Source organism: Osmia lignaria, chromosome 14 (assembly GCF_051020975.1).
Source record: "Osmia lignaria lignaria isolate PbOS001 chromosome 14, iyOsmLign1, whole genome shotgun sequence".
NCBI lineage: Eukaryota > Metazoa > Arthropoda > Insecta > Hymenoptera > Megachilidae > Osmia > Osmia lignaria.
The window spans coordinates 14090001-14099353 of NC_135045.1; positions in this window are offsets into that span (position 1 = coordinate 14090001).

Genomic DNA, 9353 nt, shown 5'->3' on the forward strand with positions numbered 1-9353 from the left:
CAAGTCGTAAAAAAACAAACTTCTGTTGGTTAACCTACAATATGAAGGATCGAAATGAAAGAAGGATTATATTATTACAAACCGAAAGCGAAGGATCATTAAAATTGAAATACAATATATATATATATGGCTTCTTCGCTTAGTGGGGGAGGATGACTCTAGCTCTTGATGCGTGAGAACGGAGGCAAGACTATCGCTGATGAGTCGGATATCGCGAAATTGGATGGTGGGACATCCAGCATAGAGTTCAACGAATTATTGGTATTGGATGGTGAGATATCCGACAGTAAGTTCGACGAATTATTGGTATAGAATGGTGGGATATCCGGCAGTGAGTTCGTAGGGTTATCGTTATCAAATGGTTGGTCTTTCAACAATACATTAGATATGTATTACACATTTAATAACAATATCGTTGTTCGGCCACGAACGTTTACATATTTTTGTCGCGACCGAAGGGATTTTATGACTTAAGTGGCTCGGCGCGTAGACCACCATGAATAGCTCTCTGCTTCGAAATTCGAGTCAGGGCAGGCAAGTTGTAAACAACGTAACGGTTTTCCTTGCTTCTCACGACGGACAAAGAGAGTTAGAGTTTTCTTGAGACAACGCCCCTCTCGTATACACTCTCGCAGGGGTGCTCGGACGTATATTTTTTCTACATATAGTTTTTTGATTAGTCTTTTTTCGAATCTACTACGGAGCGGAACACCCATCGGAAACCTGTGAAACACATACCAAGTTCTTTATAACTCGCGACGGTATCATAATTACCGTCGTATGTAATCGATATAATTCGCAGTTGTGCATCCGTGATACTCGAATCACGTAGCGAAATCACATCGTTTTGGTTAAATAAACCGAAATATGAACAATAATCACGGTCGTGACGACGATTCGTGACGTAACACGCAGTCATGACGATGACCCGTAGAGTCCGTTGCATTTTGCAACTACTTTTATCTACCTCGGTTCAACGCCGAGAACAATCACACACAACACATGTATACTACACATAGATTACCGTTCGCATTATTACTGTGATTCGTACAAAATAATCAACTTATTTCCGTGGGGTCTTTTATGCCGCAAGGCTTTTTCCGCAAATCATGTATAACGAGCCAATAAACACACAACAATTTTCGGCTCAAATCTGTTTAATTTATTTAATAAATACCCTCATCCTCATTCATCTTACGACAAATATTTGAACAACGGGATTTCTCCATGTTGGGGAAATTTCGACGATACAATCGTTATGGCTATACAGGGTGCCCCATAACGCATTTTCACCCTCTGAAGGGGTGGTAGGTGGAGTGATTCTGAACAACTTTTTCCTTTGCGAAAAAGTTTGATGTTTCCTTTTTGAATTACTAAGCAAAAACATCGACCAATCCGAGCGCGTACAGCGCGCGGGCTCAAGGACTGCATGTCGGCTACGAAAACCGGACCTGACGTAGGTCGCGAACGAACGGCTCGGCACCCCGTTGGCATAGCACAATAAAACAACTGAACTGATAGAACATTTTTAGTCGTTTAAAATGAATACGGAACCTAATCTCTTGTCGCTTGTTATAATGTAAAATAGGAAATTCTATGCATCCTAAACAACAAGTAAAAATGATTGAAATGGAATAATTAATAAACGTTTGAATTGGAGGCTACGTTAATGATGAAAAATTTGAAAACAGTTTAAATGAAACTGTCGCATTCGTTCCTAAATTACGTTATAGGTCCGGCTGAAAACATTTATAATTGTAACGATTGTATCAGAAATTGGCAACACTCCTGATGTACATGCACTATACTGCAGTTCACGAGAGACCATACTTAACTCGCACAGCTCACTAGGTCTAGAGAGATTTTTAATAACGTAAGTTATTTCTCTGTACAGCTTGCTTCTTATTATACTTTGCGATCATATAAATGGTGGGCAGAAATATATGACGTACGATAACTGATAACCGGTGATGATATTGTAAAGTTTCACGATACAATGAAATTCCTATTATTTTTCGAAAAAAAAAATGATGTGAACGCAAAGTAAGAAGCAAGCTGTAAAGGGGAATCACACATGCTATTAAAAATCTCCCTAGACCACAGTAGGTCACTAGCTGCGCGAGTTAAGTGCGGTCACTCGTGAACTGCAGTATAGTTAATTCGCAATAGGTATGTTGATTCCCGCTGAATATTGTTTACTTCAAATTATCAAATGGGTCATTTATCATAGGTTGCCGACGCCCGAATTAGGATATTCCTAGTAGAGGAAAAGTTTTTAATTTTGCGCCGCCTCCGAAAACTTTGAAATGTATTTGGTATCCTATTTAACGATTAAGTAGATATTATTAGTAGCTATGGAATATTGGTATCAATGAAATAGAAATTATTTTACACTGTTTAGTGCATTTCGAAGTCGGGTTTGGTTTTTGTTAAAAATTATTTTATACTAGCATCCCCATCGCGGCTTCGCCCGCTCTCATAAATAAAAACTTCGAGAATTTGAAGTAATAATTGTTGTATTGTTTTTTGGTGATTAATCTCTAGTAGATAGATAGCTTTACTTCTTGCCTTTCGGCTTTGAAAGGGGGTTTGGCACGTGAGTGCGCCTACAATATTTTATAAGATATGTACATTAAGTTTAATACAATAACGTCCGTGATCTTTAGATCTTTCGTCCCTGGCCTATCTCCTTCCTTCTTTGAATTATTTCCCTCATCCATTTTCTCCCCTTCTCTTGACCCTGCAAAATATTCCACCTTGTTAAATCATTATCCCTTTCTACTTCCCTACATTCTTTTAACAAGTGTTCTATTGTCTCCTCTCCTAGTCCACACATTCTACAGACGTTATCCTCTTTCTTTTTCCAGTATCTGTTGCCTCTTTCTTCATTCCCACATCTGAACCTTGCAATCATTGATTGGTCCCTTCCCTTGTATTCTTCTTTCAGATAGTAAGCTCGATTTTCCTTCCTTATCCCTCTGTATTTTCCGTTGTACCTTCCTATTACTATTCTGTCATAAAATGTTTGGCATTGCTCTGCTCTGTCTAATTGTGATAGATTTTCTGCTAGCGTCAGGTCTCCCGTGCATTTAGCTTTGACATCCTTTATTTCTATTCCTTTCTCTACGTAGTATTGTCTTCTCTGTTCTTCCCATTTCGATCTTTTCCTCTCGCATTTTGTATCTACCTCTTTCCAGCATTGTAGTATTATTTTGTTAATTCCTTTCGTCCTTGTTTTTTCTTCGTATCTCACCGCTCTTCTGCCTACTTCTATTCTTATTTTGTCCTCCTTTGTTTCATCCATTACTATATATGTTGGTGTATTGAAGTCCAATCCTAATACCCATTTTATGTACTTTGTATGTAGTTTTTCAAGTCTCTCCGATTCGCTCCATCCCCATATCTCTGCTGCATACATCATAACGCTTTTCACCAGACTTCTGTAGATCTTCATCCTTCTTTCAAAGTTGTTTTTGAATCTCCTTTCTCCTATTCCCCATGTTTGCTTCATCACTATCATCGCCTTTTTCGCTGTTTCTCTCCAGTGCATCTCCGTTCCTCCACTTTTCTGGAAGTGATACCCTAGGTATTTGAAGTCTTTTACTTCTTCTAATTCTTCTTCTCCCCATTTCCATATCTCCTTTTTCTTCTGACTTCTTCCCTTCTTGAAAATTATTATCTTCGACTTTCCAGCGTTTAGCATTAACTCTCCTCTTTCAAAGTATCTTTTCATTCTGTTTATCATTTCCTTTAAGTCCTGCGGATGTGTTGCTAATAGTACGATGTCATCTGCGTACGACAGTGACCAAAACTTCTCTTTTCCTATCACCATTCCTCCTGCTTGTCCTTCTCTCAGTTTCTTTTCAAGGTCCGCCGTGTATAACGAGAATAAGGTAGGGCTTAGTGGACATCCTTGCCTTAATCCTTTCGTTGTCCAACACTTTTCAGATACTATCCCCATTAACTCTTACCCTATTCTCTGTTTCTTTGTAAATTTCGTTGATTCTCGTTCTTAGAGTGTTACTTATTCCTTTTTCCTCCATAACCTTGCTCAGTTTTTCTCTGTTTACTTTATCGAAAGCCGCTGTTAGATCTGCGAAGAAAGCATATAGCTTTCCTCCTTTTTCTTTGATTTCTCTGTTTACCGCGTAGTTTAAAATAAAAATGTTGTCCATTGTGCTTCTTCCTTTTCTGAAGCCTGCTTGCGTCTCTGGTATGATTTTCTTTTCCTCTAGCTCTGCACTTAATCTGTTCTCTAGAATCATATCTTGTATGCCGTAATTTTTTACATCATTCCTATCTCCCTTCTTAAATATAGGGCTAATTATATCTACTTTCCATCTCCTTGGCATTCCTTCTCCCTTCCATACTTTGTTTATCAGTGTTGTGATTCTAGTGAGTACCTTTTTTCCTCCATATATCCAGACCTCGTTTTCTAGGCCGTCTTCCCCTGCTGCTTTCCTTTTTTTCAATTTCTTAATTTGCCTCATCACTTCATGCTCCGTTATAATTTCATTTGTTACCTGTTGTTCCTCTGTATCCTCTAAACTCACTTCTTCTTGATCCTTTTGTTCTTTTCCTTCTAATAATTCCATGAAATATCTTCTCCAGCCCTGTATGCTTACTTTGTTTGTTGTTCCTATTCTTTTTTTCCTTTCCCGACTGATATACTTAACCCGACTGATGTACTTAAACCGTCACTGATATCGTTAGACTCTCGACGGAAATGTGCTATTTGGTTCCGATATAGTGCAGAACGAGACAAACCGAAGCTAAATCGTGCAAGGAAGTGCGTTTACGGCGAGAAATGGGTCAAATCGGGTTGTAATTGTTAAACGTTCACTGATATTGTCAAACTCTGGACGGAAATGTGCTATTTGGGTACGATATAGTGCAGAACGAGCCAAACCGGAGCAAAATCGTGCAAGGGAGTGCGTTTTCAGCGAGAAATGTGTCAAATCGGGCTGTAATACTTAAACCGTCACTGATATTGTCAAACTCTCGACGGAAATGAGCTATTTGGGTCCGAAATAGTGCAAAACGACACAAACCGGAGCAAAATTGTACAAGGGAGTGCGTCTTTAGCTAGAAATGAGTCAAATCGGGCGGTAATTGTTAAACGGTCACTGATATTGTCACACGCTGAACGGAAATGTGCTATCTGGGTCCGAAATAGTGTAAAACGACACAAACCGGAGCAAAATCGTACAAGGGAGTGCGTTTTCAGCGAGAAATGGGTCAAATCGGGCTGTAATTATAAAACCGACACTGATATCGTCAAACTCTCGACGGAAATGTCCTATTTGGGTCCGATATAGTGCAGAACGGGACAAACCGAAGATAAATCGTCCAAGGAAATGCGTTTACAGCGAGAAATGTGTCAAATCGGGCTGTAATTGTTAAACCGCCAACGATATCGTCAAACTCTCGACGGAAATGTGCTATTTGCGTCCGATATAGGTCAGAACGACACAAACCGGAGCAAAATCGTACAAGGGAGTGCGTTTTCAGCGAGAAATGTGTCAAATCGGGCTGTAATTGTTAAACCGTCACTGATATCGTGTAACTCTGGACGGAAATGTGCTATTTGGGTCCGAAATAGTGCAAAACGACACAAACCGGAGCAAAATCGTGCACGGGAGTGCGTTTACAGCGAGAAATGGGTCAAATCGGGCTGTGATTGTTGGACCGTCGCTGAGGTCGTCAAACTCCCGACGGAGATGTGCTATTTGGGTCCGAAATAGTGGAAAACGACACAAACCGGAGCAAAATCGTACAAGGGAGAGCGTTTTCAGCGAGAAATGTGTAAAATCGGGCTGTAATTGTTAAACGATCACTGATATTGTAAAACTCTGGACGGAAATGTGGTATTTGGGTCCGAAATAGTGTAAAACGACACAAACCGGAGCAAAATCGTACAAGGGAGTGCGTTTTCAGCGAGAAATGGGTCAAATCGGGCTGTAATTGTTGAACCGTCGCTGATATCGTCAAACTCTCGACGGAAATGTGCTATTTGGGTACGATATAGTGCAGAACGACCCAAACCGGAGCAAAATCGTGCAAGGGAGAGCGTTTTCAGCGAGAAATGGGTCAAATCGGGCTGTAATTGTTAAACCGACACTGATATCGTCGAACTCTGGACGGAAATGTCCTATTTGGGTCCGATACAGTGCAGAACGAGACAAACCGGAGCTAAATCGTGCAAGGAAGTGCGTTTACAGCGAGAAATGGTTCAAATCGGGCTGTAATTGTTGAACCGTCGCTGATATCGTCAAACTCTCGACGGAAATGTGCTATTTGGGTACGATATAGTGTAGAACGACACAAACCGAAGCAAAATCGTGCAAGGGAGTGCGTTTTCAGCGAGAAATGTGTCAAATCGGGCTGTAATTGTTAAACCGTCACCGATATTGTCAAACTCTCGACGGAAATGTGCTATTTGGGTCCGATATAGTGCAGAACAACACAAACCGGAGAAAAATCGTGCAAGGGAGTGCGTTTTCAGCGAGAAATGCGTCAAATCGGGCTGTAATTGTTAAACCGACACTGATATCGTCAAAGTCTCGACGGAAATGTGCTATATGGGTCCGATATAGTGCAGAACAACACAAACCGGAGCAAAATCGTGCACGGGAGTGCGTTTTCAGCGAGAAATGGGTCAAATCGGGGTGTAATTGTTGAACCGTCGCTGGTATCGTCAAATCCTCGAAGGAAATGTGCTATCTGGGTCCGAAATAGTGTAAAACGACACAAACCGGAGCAAAATTGTACAAGGGAGTGCGTCTTTAGCTAGAAATGAGTCAAATCGGGCGGTAATTGTTAAACGGTCACTGATATTGTCACACGCTGAACGGAAATGTGCTATCTGGGTCCGAAATAGTGTAAAACGACACAAACCGGAGCAAAATCGTACAAGGGAGTGCGTTTTCAGCGAGAAATGGGTCAAATCGGGCTGTAATTATAAAACCGACACTGATATCGTCAAACTCTCGACGGAAATGTCCTATTTGGGTCCGATATAGTGCAGAACGGGACAAACCGAAGATAAATCGTGCAAGGAAATGCGTTTACAGCGAGAAATGTGTCAAATCGGGCTGTAATTGTTAAACCGCCAACGATATCGTCAAACTGTCGACGGAAATGTGCTATTTGCGTCCGATATAGGTCCGAACGACACAAACCGGAGCAAAATCGTGCACGGGAGTGCGCTTTCAGCGAGAAGTGGGTCAAATCAGGCTGTAATTGTTGAACCGTCGCTGATATCGTCAAAGTCTCGACGAAAATGTGCTATTTGGGTCCGATATAGTACAGAACAACACAACCGGAGCAAAATCGTGCAAGGGAGTGCGTTTTCAACGAACAATGGGTCAAATCGAGCTGTAATTGTTAAACGGTCACTGATATTGTCAAACTCTGAACGGAAATGAGCTATTTGGGTCCGGAATGGTGCAAAACGACACAAACCGGAGCAAAATCGTACAAGGGAGTGCGTTTTTAGCGAGAAATGTGTCAAATCGGGCTGTAATTGTTAAACAGTCACTGATATTGTCAAACTCTGGACGGAAATGTCCTATTTGGGTCCGATATAGTGCAGAACGGGACAAACCGGAGCAAAATCGTGCAAGGGAGTGCGCTTTCAGCGAGAAATGGGACAAACTGGGCTGTAATTGTTGAACCGTCGCTGATATCGTCAAAGTCTCGACGGAGATGGGCTATTTGGATGCGATATAGTGCAGAACAACACAAACCGGAGCAAAATCGTGCAAGGGAGTGCGTTTACAGCGAGAAATGGGTCAAATCGGGCTGTGATTGTTGGACCGTCGCTGAGGTCGTCAAACTCCCGACGGAGATGTGCTATTTGGGTCCGAAATAGTGGAAAACGACACAAACCGGAGCAAAATCGTACAAGGGAGAGCGTTTTCAGCGAGAAATGTGTAAAATCGGGCTGTAATTGTTAAACGATCACTGATATTGTAAAACTCTGGACGGAAATGTGGTATTTGGGTCCGAAATAGTGTAAAACGACACAAACCGGAGCAAAATCGTACAAGGGAGTGCGTTTTCAGCGAGAAATGGGTCAAATCGGGCTGTAATTGTTGAACCGTCGCTGATATCGTCAAACTCTCGACGGAAATGTGCTATTTGGGTACGATATAGTGCAGAACGACCCAAACCGGAGCAAAATCGTGCACGGGAGTGCGTTTTCAGCGAGAAATGGGTCAAATCGGGGTGTAATTGTTGAACCGTCGCTGGTATCGTCAAAGCCTCGAAGGAAATGTGCTATCTGGGTCCGAAATAGTGTAAAACGACACAAACCGGAGCAAAATCGTACAAGGGAGTGCGTTTTCAGCGAGAAATGGGTCAAATAGAGCCGTAATTATAAAACCGACACTGATATCGTCAAACTCTCGACGGAAATGTCCTATTTGGGTCCGATATAGTGCAGAACGGGACAAACCGAAGATAAAGCGTGCAAGGAAATGCGTTTACAGCGAGAAATGTGTCAAATCGGGCTGTAATTGTTAAACCGCCAACGATATCGTCAAACTCTCGACGGAAATGTGCTATTTGCGTCCGATATAGGTCAGAACGACACAAACCGGAGCAAAATCGTACAAGGGAGTGCGTTTTCAGCGAGAAATGTGTCAAATCGGGCTGTAATTGTTAAACCGTCACTGATATCGTGAAACTCTGGACGGAAATGTGCTATTTGGGTCCGAAATAGTGCAAAACGACACAAACCGGAGCAAAATCGTGCAAGGGAGGGCGTTTTCAACGAGAAATGGGTCAAATAGAGCCGTAATTTTTAAACCGTCACTGATATTGTCAAACTCTCGACGGAAATGTGCTATTTGGGTACGATATAGTGCAGAACGACCCAAACTGGAGCAAATTCGGGCAAGGGAGTGCGTTTACAGCGAGAAATGGGTCAAATTGGGCTGTGATTGCTGAACCGTCGCTGAGATCGTCAAACTCCCGACGGAGATGTGCTATGTGTGTCGGATGTAGTGCAGAACGACCCAAACCGGAGCAAAATCGTGCACGGGAGTGCGCTTTCAGCGAGAAGTGGGTCAAATCAGGCTGTAATTGTTGAACCGTCGCTGATATCGTCAAAGTCTCGACGGAGATGTGCTATTTGGGTGCGATATAGTGCAGAACAACACAAGCCGGAGCAAAATCGTGCAAGCGAGTGCGTTTTCCGCGAGAAATGGGACAAATCTTGCTGTAATTGTTAAACCGTCACTGATATCGTCAAACTCTCGAGGGGAATGTGCTATTTGGGTACGATATAGTGCAGAACAACACAAACCGGAGCAAAATCGTGCAAGGGAGTGCGTTTTCAGCGAGAAATG